Source organism: Papaver somniferum, unplaced genomic scaffold (assembly GCF_003573695.1).
Source record: "Papaver somniferum cultivar HN1 unplaced genomic scaffold, ASM357369v1 unplaced-scaffold_137, whole genome shotgun sequence".
NCBI classification, from domain to species: domain Eukaryota; kingdom Viridiplantae; phylum Streptophyta; class Magnoliopsida; order Ranunculales; family Papaveraceae; genus Papaver; species Papaver somniferum.
In genome coordinates this window covers 9591575-9601906 of record NW_020622934.1, presented here as the reverse complement: position 1 = coordinate 9601906, position 10332 = coordinate 9591575, and the positions used below count along the sequence as shown (strand labels likewise).

At 33.5% G+C, this 10332-nt stretch overlaps 1 long non-coding RNA gene across 1 annotated transcript; it reads right to left on the bottom strand.

Annotated features, from left to right (window-relative positions):
- Positions 1-2559: 2559 nt before the first annotated feature.
- Positions 2560-5485, bottom strand: LOC113334953. The gene is made up of 3 exons (XR_003353058.1): positions 4065-5485; positions 3317-3423; positions 2560-2791 (listed from the first exon to the last, which is right to left on the bottom strand). It is a non-coding gene; the product is annotated as an uncharacterized LOC113334953 (long non-coding RNA).
- Positions 5486-10332: the final 4847 nt, after the last annotated feature.

Here is a 10332-nt window from a genome sequence, read left to right as displayed (position 1 = left end):
GGTCATTTCGACCTAAAACGATGCTGGTTTTTCATGAGTGCTCTAAAATAAATTAACATTATAGTTATCATAGAAACGACACCACTTCTCACTCGTATAGGTGATCTCCTATTTTAAAAAATATCCTGACATATTTTTTTAGTCAAACTAAGCCACAGGAATCATCAAGAGAAATTCTCAACCTTTTACTTGAAGGCAACACTGTTTCATCATAGAAATGGGAAGAGAGTAATCTCTCACAATATTTCCGGCGAGTATAAATTTACAACTTCGTTTTCCCTTTTGAACCTAGATAACCATCGGATCTCCAATCGCTATGTTGGATTTCCGCTGAAAACTACTCATTTGTAGGTGAAAAGACGAGGGTACCCAAATACACCACAATCTTTTATTTATCAACCTATAAGTATTCAACCGAAATTAATCGTCTATGGACAGAGTCGGGACAATAAAACAATTCGGTTCACACTTCGTATGATCTTCTATGGATACAAGATCGAGACAATACGACAACAAGATAAACTTGTGTGATTGACTATGGATACAAGATCGAGATAATACAACAACGAAGTATGTTACTTGATAATAGGTTCAGACTTAACCGAACTCTATAGTGTCACTATCAAGTAAAACGAAGTTAACGTATGTGTATTTTACTTTATTATAATAACAATTATAATGCGTAAATCAAAGTAAAAGACAAAAGATTTTGTTAACGAGGAAACCGCAAATGCAGAAAAACCCCGGGACCTAGTACAGTTTTGAATAATCTCAGAATTGAGCCGCTATAAAAAATCTAAACCAACTTCGTATAGTTGAAACCAAGCATACTACCCCTAGATACTTAGTTCCCTCGGTATCCCTGCATCTTCGACTTCTAGATTCAGGCACGTGAATAACAAGTCCTTTGGATCGTATTCCAAACAGAAAAGGGAGAATCTGTTTGGTAACCAATCTAATCAATCTTTGATAAGATATACATGTGTTATTGACAAAGGCTCTTTCGTTTAATCTAATAAACTCCTTTGTCTAGTTAGATCAATCTAACTTTAGATATCGAAATAATAAAGTATAAATTCACACTTAATCAAAATAAATCTCAAAGAGAAATATACAGAATGTTGATCTCACGCAACTAATCAAACGAATAAATCTGATTCTAGTTGGATCTCAGCCGATCAAGGTTTGTGTACACAATTAACAAGATACGAATACCAATAAGAAATATTCTTCATATTCAAATCTTCTTTAATCTTCAATAAACTTGCACAACACCACTTGAATCTCTTGTGATCAATCACAAACAGAACTGAGTCTGTTAACAATGGATTATCACAAGATGTCTTTAGATCTAACAACAGTTCTAAAGATCCCGTCGATACTTCGATCTAGTTTGAGTGAATCTTATATCACGAGAAAAGATTTTCAATAATAAACAAACTAGGTGCAATCAAAGTTTCAACAACCGTTAGTCAATCAAATCAATTGAAAACTAATAACACTGAAATTATCTAGTTTCCCACCAACGTTACTCGTAGAGCTTCTGATCCCACGGAAGTCTTTAAACGAGCGGTCGTAAGAGATTTCACCTAATTAAGATACTTTTCTCTCCGAATAGGCGGCTCCACCAGAAACAACAAATAATGAAGTTTGCCTGGATCTTAGGATGGTTTGAAAGAAATTCAAACTTAGATATTTATAGACCAAGGATGTTTGGACACCAAGGGATTTCCAAAACCGGAATCATTTCCAAGATATGCAACGAATGCTCCATTTGGTTTTCCTAATTCCAATAAATGTTTTGTCCAATATTTCCTGAAAAAACAGGGGTCTAACAACCATACCCAACAATTTGTTTGGCAATCTGAGAGGACTTAATCTAATATACTTTCAAGAGAATAAACTAGACAGTTAGACTCAATCTATAGGAAAGTATATCAAAGAGCGATATCTCTATTTCTCAATACAATCCGTAATCAAACAAATAAGAATTTGCGATCCCGGTTGAATAAAGAGAAATAACTTGAACGGTACCAAAGACCAATGTTCAAGTGTCAATCAATTTATATCAACAACCAAAGGTTGGATTATCTAATTGATTGATCCTAACACACAACCTGTGAAATATAATACGGAAAAGAAATAACACAGACACAAGAATTTTGTTAACGAGAAAAACTGCAAATGCAGAAAAACCCCGGGACCTAGTCCAGTTTTGAACACCACACTGTATTAAGCTGCTACAGACACTAGCCTGCTACCAATGAATTTCAGACTGTGATGTAGTTTAGCCCTAATCAGTCTCACACTGATCAAGGTACAGTTATGCTCCTTACGTCAGAATCCCAACAGGATACTACGCACTTGATTCCCTCCCTTAGCTGATCTCACCCACAACTAAGAGTTGTTACGACCCAAAGTCGAAGACTTGATAAACAAATTTGTCTCACACAAAAAAAGTCTATTGGAATAGATAAATCTGTCTCCCACAAAAATGTAGCGCCCCCAAAGCTAGCAGCTGACTAATCCAAGAGATTAACTAAATAAAGAGGCACTACGAATCTAAAACAAATACTTAAACTTTCAATTAAGAAATCTGCTACAAAAACTTAACCCGAAACTAACAATGCTCAGAAATATATATACAAGAACTCCTCTCAAATGTTACATATACAATAGTCATTTAGTTTACAAATAGAATATACAACATAATAAACATATAAGAATATAACCAACTAACGAAGTAAACTTCTCGGAGCCTTCTCTGCGCAACTCTGATCTGTCTCTGAAACTGAAAAAGTGGTAATGGGTGAGCACATCATCCCTAAAAGGGTTTCCCAGTAGGAAAATAACATTTAACTTTAAAGTAATCATAAGCAAGAGATGGAAAACAATACATGCTTTCCCAAACATTAAATAGTGACCAAGTCACTGTAACAAACAAACATTTATATGGACAAACTCCTTCTTCAAACAATGTATACTATGGTTGTGCAATTCTGAACTCGCAAATCCACACCTAATCGTAAGTATTAATGTCGACAATTCCGAACTCGCAAACTGCCGACCAATATATCATAAAAGATCTAGGTATAAATGTGAAGAAGCGTATCTATATACCACACGTGGAAATTCTTATTTCCCATAAAAATTCATATTGACCACAACAAATTACAGGTCATTTCTAAACCATGGAAAGATTAACAGAATCAACATAATTATCGTAAAACAAGTTAAACAATGCATAAAACGCACAAACAGAAATACATGAGTTTGTTAAACATAAACTGTTGTAAAGGAAGAAAGTAATGGTTACCAAAGAGTCAAATGTATTTCCACCTCTTTTGATGACAAGCCACGCCTACCTCGAAATCCACGATCCACTGGTTCATCCTTTGAATCGATCGTTGTTAATAAGACTAACTGTTAATCACATAAGAACTCTAAGAATCTAGCCAAAATGGCTCACACAAGAAATCATACAAATCTTTCTAATGATTCTAGGCCCATTTAAGGTTCTACACCTTTTAATTATCTATCTTTATCATATCTCAGGTTTACTAATTCAGTTAGGTTGATTCTAAAGTCCAATCGCTAAGTCTTGTGAACATCTACAATTTTGTAGAAGGAACCAAAGATTAAATCAGACCACAAGGGTCCAATACATCAAAATATAAACTAACTATAAGCCCAAGCCCAACAAACCATCTCCTTAAACTAGGCCTGGTCCTTCTGGGTCAACTAACGGTCAAGGATCAACAAACAGTCAACGTCCAGTCAAAGGTCAATGTCCAGTGCAAATAGTCAACTTAGTCAAGGTTTACTGAGTCAAACCGATTCAAGACTGGTTAACATGTTAACTCAACTCGGTCAGATTGAGTAAGTCAGCTAGAGTCAGAAACATGACTAGGCTCAAAGGCACAAGGCCAAAACCCTTGCACAGGCCAAAGGATACAAAATGAACAACATTGTGCAACAACAAAACTCTAAACTATATTTCAATTGCAATACATTTATCTTAAACAAACTAGATCAAATCAAATACAACACTCAACTAAGATTACCTGTAATTGCTGCTTTAAGCATTACTCAGATCATCTCAACACATTCATCTCACTCTATTTCTAGAGCTTCAGTCCTATAACATCTCAAACAACCTGAGTTCAGTTCAACATGTTCACCACCAATACACATCTCTCCCATGTAATATCAACACCATCAAATTCCCTCATTAACTATGATCACTACATCTGCAACCCATATCAACAACAACTCAGTTTCACCTTTGCATGTCCTGAGACTGACATCATCACTACCGCCAATCAACAACTCACACATTTCCTAACTCATTCACAACCAATCCACTTCTCATTTCAACACCAACTATAAATTACCATTGCAGTACCATTTCCCCTTTCAATTGCAGCTGCAATCTAGGCAACATCCATAGCACCACTTAAACCAGTCACCCTCTAGAACTTCAATCATACCCTGCACCTCAACACAACAACAACACTATTCGCATATTTGTAACACATCTCAATCCCAAACAAACCAATCACACAATCCATTTCAATCCCATGAACTACAACATCATCACCACCAACAATTCCAGTAAAACAATTTCATCCAATATCTTATAACCTCAACAATCAATCACTAATTCAACCTCAAACAGATTTCAGTTACCCCGACATCCTTATTCATAGAATTCCATTCCTAATAAAACTCATGGAAACCCTGTAATTAAAACAATACCAGATCTTAATTACAGGAACAACCTACACATACCTATTTATCCAATTGATGTAATCTAATCAATTACTCATGAACCCTAAAACAGAATCAGTTAATAAACTTAAATTAGATTACCTTTTCCAGTCTTCTTGAGAGTTTGATTCAACATCATTAATATCACCATTACCTTCTTAACACAAGAATCAAATCCATGTTCTTCATCAGCTGTGATTCAATATCTGGTTCAGAACTTCAAACCTTAACTTCTCAGATTACTTTAAGACTACTTCAGATTATCAATTGAACTAAAACCCTTACTTCAATTAACTAAACCCATCTCCAATTTCTTCTTAATTATCATCAAATCGAACTCTTAATTCTTCTATGAGGTTGTCCCGAGAGACCCTACCTCTAACTTCTTCGATTCATCATCAAAACAACTTCATAACCTTAATTCAACAACAACCGCTTCCAATCTTCAACTAACAACATCTCAAACAACCCACAAATTCACCCGAGAACTCAAATTCATTCTCAAAACCCTAATTTCAATTATAGCAGCATCAACTCCTTCTCCCGAGCTCAAATAACATCAACACCACCAGAAGCAAACATCCCTCGATGTTTTCCCCTAAGTATCTCTTCAATTTCACAGTTTCAAAACATCTTCAGAATCGCCAGAGGCGAAGAACGAAAAGAGAAAGAAGAAGAAGAAGAAGAAAGGAAAGAAAAATGAAAGAGAAAATAGAAGGTCCTTGATCTTATCAATTTGGTTCTTGAGTTATCTACAGAGGGCGCCTTAAGAAGAAATCTTGGCTGCCTTAATAATACTCTAATGTGCAATGACCATTTTACCCTTCACATCAAATAAGAAATATCTTCTTCGTCCGATGTCCGAATGACACGCTCGAGTAGACCATCTCGCCTAACTTTTCGAGATATATTCAACCTTACTAGTGTCGTATCTAGATCGTTGTTAGATCAATTTCTATTAATAAAAATATATATTCACTATTCGAGTTCTTAGCGGGTAAGACGTCTCTTGACTGGTCTAATAGTGTTGACAAGCTTGAGGGTCTTTACATTCTCCCTACCTTATACTTTTTCGTCCTCGAAAATCGAACCATCCTTCTAGTCTTCAAAAACTCCCCATCTAAAGAATAATCATATCTCTTGTTTAAGCGCAAAACAACCTGAAACGAAGCACAAAACTATATGGCTTTCTACGAAAAAAAATTGTGGCTCTAGGTTCAATAGACTAATTTCTATTTCGATAAGTTACTAGTTATAATTATGAGAGGACATATTCTATAATAAGTTTCTAAGTAAAATTTGGGATCTATCAGTTCACTAATAGAAACAAGTCTCCCTTCTGGATTAACTAAGTATTAATTTATTAAGATTAATTAGTTTTTAAACTTTTAACGTAACTGGTGTAAGTCTGATATATTTACTTCGTAAAATATATAAATAGTGCACATCATTTAACCAATTTAGTCATCTGAATTTAGTCACCACTAGTAATCCCAAATTGATTATACGCCAATTTATAATATTTGAAAATTTTAACTTTACTGTAATACCATATATAAATTTTCCAAATACAATATACTATAAATTTCCTACTAGCTTAATTATTCGAATATTATTGTCAACTGTATTATTATCCTCATTATTCTTAAGTTGATAGTCTGGTTGGTACACTAAACCTTAATCTTTTATAAATAATTCTACATTCACATAAAAATTGATATAATAGATTTTATTTATTCATATTGAATCCGCATATTATGTCTTGTCAAATATTGGCGTTGGTAATTTAATTTGGTGTATGTTTGAGTCTGCGTAAAATAATAATATATCTTAATGGTCTTTAGACTTTGCTATTAGTGTAAAGTATCCTATTAATATATGAATTTATTTTCTTTTAACTCTAATATTACACTAAGCATCAGAATTTTATTATTACTACTTCATGTATATTTGTTTCATTTTTAAAGATTTACTGAATCATTTGTTAAATTAAAGATAATTTAGGTACAAATAATAACAAGTTGAGTCTTTTTATCTTATACATTATATCCTCGCTTTCTTAAATCTAACGTCTAACAATTATTATATTAATTATCTAGTTTACACGCAAAACATTTGTTTTTAATTTGTAATTAGTCTTATTTGAAATTTACCCACAAATATGTGTTATTAATTTCCTATAGCTATTTAATCATAATTATTATTTTCTATCTTTGATGAGATTTTAGTTAAGTTAGGTTGAATATGATACTAATTGATAAATACTAACATTACTTTATTAAAATTATTATTAGTTTTATTATCATTTATAGTTACTATAATTTATTATTATTATGTATCGTTAACTTCACATAATAAATATTTTACTAATAAATATTGTATTATAATTAGTTTTATTATTATCGTTAACTTCACATAATAAGTAATACATAATATTATGTATCGTTAGCTTCACATAATTACTATTATACTATTTTTTATTATTAACATTGATGGTTGAAGTATTATTCTAACTACTCTTGCAAGTATTACTAAATCCCAAAAATATCATTAACATTTATGTAATAATAAATTGTTTACCCTACATATAAGTCAAGGTATTCAATAAATTTCAATGTGACTTTGAAGATTTATCAATAATACTAATCTCACTATTTTACTTATTTTTAATACTATATTGTCTACTTGTTCAGCTTTTTAGATTAATCTATAATCTTTATTAACTAAAGTTATTGGCGTACCTTACAATTTTGACTTCATTACATAAACAAACAACCAAACAAACAAATCAATCAAATAAATAAATCTTTTAAAGATAAATTTTAGTGATTAAGATTTATCTCTCAACCCAACCCAGTTCAAAACTAATCTGGTTCACTAACTGGCACTGGCTATTCCTATTGTTTCCCATATAAGATCTAATAATGAGCTCTGATACCAACACTGTAGCGCCCCCAAAGCTAGCAGCTGACTAATCCAAGAGATTAACTAAATAAAGAGGCATTACGAATCTAAAACAAATACTTAAACTTTCAACTAAGAAATCTGCTACAAAAACTTAACCCGAAACTAACCCCGCTCAGAAATATATATACAAGAACTCCTCTCAAATGATACATATACAATAGTCATTTAGTTTACAAATAGAATATACAACATAATAAACATACCAGAATATAACCAACTAACGAAGTCAACTTCTCGGAGCTTTCGCTGCGCAACTCTGATCTGTCTTTGAAACTGAAAGCGGGAATGGGTAAGCACATCATCCCTAAAAGGGCTGCCCAGTAGGAAAATAACATTTAACTTTAAAGTAATCATAAGCAAGAGATGGGAAACAATACATGCTTTCCCAAACATTAAATAGTGACCAAATCACTGTAACAAACAAACATGTATATGGACAAACTCATTCTTCAAACAATGTATATTATGGTTGTGCAATTCCGAACTCGCAAATTCACACCTAATCGTAAGTATTGATGTCGACAATTCCGAACTCGCAAACTGCCGACCAATATATCATAAAAGCTCTAGGTATATATGTGAAGGAGCGTATCCTATATACCACACATGGAAATTCTTATTTACCATAACAATTCATATTGACCACAACACATTACAGGTCCTTTCCAAACCATGGAAAGATTAACAGAATCAACAGAATTATCATAAAACAAGTTAAACAATGCATAAAACGCACAAACAGAAATACATAAGTTTGTTAAACATAAACTTTTGTAAAGGAAGACAATAATGGTTAGCAAAGAGTCAAATGTATTCCCACTTATTTTGATGACAAGCCACGCCTACCTCGAGATCCACGATCCACTGGTTTATTCTTTGAATCGATCGTTGTTAATAAGACTAACTGTTAATCACACAAGAACTCTAGGAATCTAGCCAAAATGGCTCACACAATAAATCATACAAATCTTTCTAATGATTCTAGGCCCATTTAAGGTTCTACACCTTTTAATTATCTATCTTTATCATATCTCAGGTTTACTAATTCAGTTAGGTTGATTCTAAAGTCCAATTGCTAAGTCTTGTGAACATCTACAACTTTGTAGAAGGAATCAAAGGTTAAATCAGACCATAAGGGTCCAATACATCAAAATATAAACTATAAGCCCAATCCCAACAAACCATCTCCTTAAACTAGGCCTGGTCCTTCTGGGTCAACTAACGGTCACTAATGGTCAAGGATCAACTAACAGTCAACGTCCAGTCAAAGGTCAATGTCCATGTCAAATAGTCAACTCGGTCAAAGAAGACAACTCAGTTAAGGTTTACTGAGTCAAACCGATTCATGACTAGTTAACAGGTTAACTCAACTCGGTCAGATTGACTAAGTCAGCTAGATTCAGAAACATGACTAGGCTCAAAGGCACAAAGACAAAACCCTTGCACAGGCCAGAGCCATTGCTCAGGCCAAATGATACAAATGCACAACATTGTGCAACACCAAAACTCTAAACTATATTTCAATAACAATACATTTATCTTGAACAAACCAGATCAAATCAAATACAACACTCAACTAATATTACCTGTAATTGCAGCTTTAAGCATTACTCAGATCATCTCAACACATTCATCTGACTCTATTTCTATAGCTTCAGTTCTATAACATCTCAAACAACCCGAGTCCAGTTCAACATGTTCACCACCAATACACATCTCTCCCATGTAATATCAACACTATCAGATTCCATCATTAACTCAGATTACTACATCTGCAACCCATATCAACAACAACTCAGTTTCACCTTTGCTTGTCCTGAGACTGACATCATCACTACCACCAATCAACAACTCACACATTTCCTAACTCATTCACAACCAATCCACTTCTCATTTCAACACCAACTATAAATCACCATTGCAGTACCATTTTCCATTTCAATTGCAGCTGTAATCTAGGCAACATCCATAGCACCACTTAAACCAGCCACCCTCTAGAACTTCAATCATACCTTGCACCTCAACACAACAACAACACTATTCGCATATCTGTAACACATCTCAATACCTCATTATAGTTCAAACCACTAAATCTGTAGCATCTATAACTTCACTGCCAACTTCATGAACTGGAACCAAACAAACCAATCACACAATCCAGTTCAATCCCATGAACCACAACATCATCACCACCAACAATTCCAGTAAAAAAATTTCATCCAATATCTTCTAACCTCAACAATCAATTACTAATTCAACCTCAAACAGATTTCAGTTACCCCAACATCCTTATTCATAGAATTCCATTCCCAATAAAACTCACAGAAACCCTGTAACTCAAACAATACCAAATCCTAATTAAAGGAACAACCTACACATACCCATTTATCCAATTTATGTAATATAATCAATTGCTCATGAACCCTAAAGCAGAATCAGTTAATAAACTTAAATTAGATTACCTTTTCCAGTCTTCCTGAAAGTTTGATTCGACATCATTAATATCACCATTACCTTCTTAACACAAGAATCAAATCCATGTTCTTCATCAGCTGCAATTCAACATCTGGTTCAGAACTTCAAACCTTGACTTCT